Source organism: Penaeus monodon, chromosome 34 (genome assembly GCF_015228065.2).
Source record: "Penaeus monodon isolate SGIC_2016 chromosome 34, NSTDA_Pmon_1, whole genome shotgun sequence".
Classification (NCBI taxonomy): domain Eukaryota; kingdom Metazoa; phylum Arthropoda; class Malacostraca; order Decapoda; family Penaeidae; genus Penaeus; species Penaeus monodon.
In genome coordinates, this window is record NC_051419.1 from 12,291,108 (window position 1) to 12,292,062 (window position 955).

The window sequence follows — 955 nt, forward strand, 5'->3', positions numbered from 1 at the left end:
GCCTGTGCTTTTAAATTTCTAAAGAGTGCGCTCCTCTGCCATCAACAATCTTCCCTGTTTTCATCCCTTCCCTTGTGAATAATAGAAAATATTGCAAGAAAAAGATGTATGTTCAGATGGTCCTTCATAAGTGTATATTGTTCTGTCTACATATTGTTAATATGCTTGTATGATGATAAGTAACTGTCTTATACAGAATAAAAAAGAAAAAAAAAGCTGCCAGTAGCTTTGCCACATTGTACATTGTATTTTGAACTTGAATAGTATTTTTTAAGGAAGAAGTATGTAGAAACTTCATAAATATGGTTTTCAGATTTTTTTTCAGGGGTGTTGTGGGTATTTTTGTGCAAGGCACTTTATTGCCTTTGTAACTGTCACCATAAATTTCTGATTTAGTGACATATTGGGTGTAAACAAAAGATTTTTTTAAAAGTACTGGAAAAAGTTCTTCACCCATGTAGACTTTAAAATTTCCAGAAAGCTGTTCTTGTTAGTGGCACTTTTTAAACCAGCCAAATTTGAAACCCAGCTGTATGACGCAGTAAGTTGGAAAAGCAAAGTCAATGCAAAATAATAAGCTTATACTATTTTGTGATCTTTAATTGTATGTCAAGCTTCTTAATAAATATACCTAGTCCTTAACCTTTGTTTTATCCTTGTTTTTGTTTCCTTCAAATTATATTGTTGGTGTAAGAATGGTGCCTAGATGGTAAAAATATGAGAAAAATAGAATAACTGAGTTTTTCATTCTGGTTAACAAAAATTACACAATTAATCCTTACTTAGAGTGCACAGTATATCAATTTTGCCTTAGATAAAACAATCACAGTTTCTAGAAAATGATAATGCCAATAATCATTTTTTTGAGCACAAATGCAAAAACTATATGTATACAAGGTAGCCAGTTACCCTAAATTAAGTATTTATATTTTGAACTACTTTCATATCATCACTT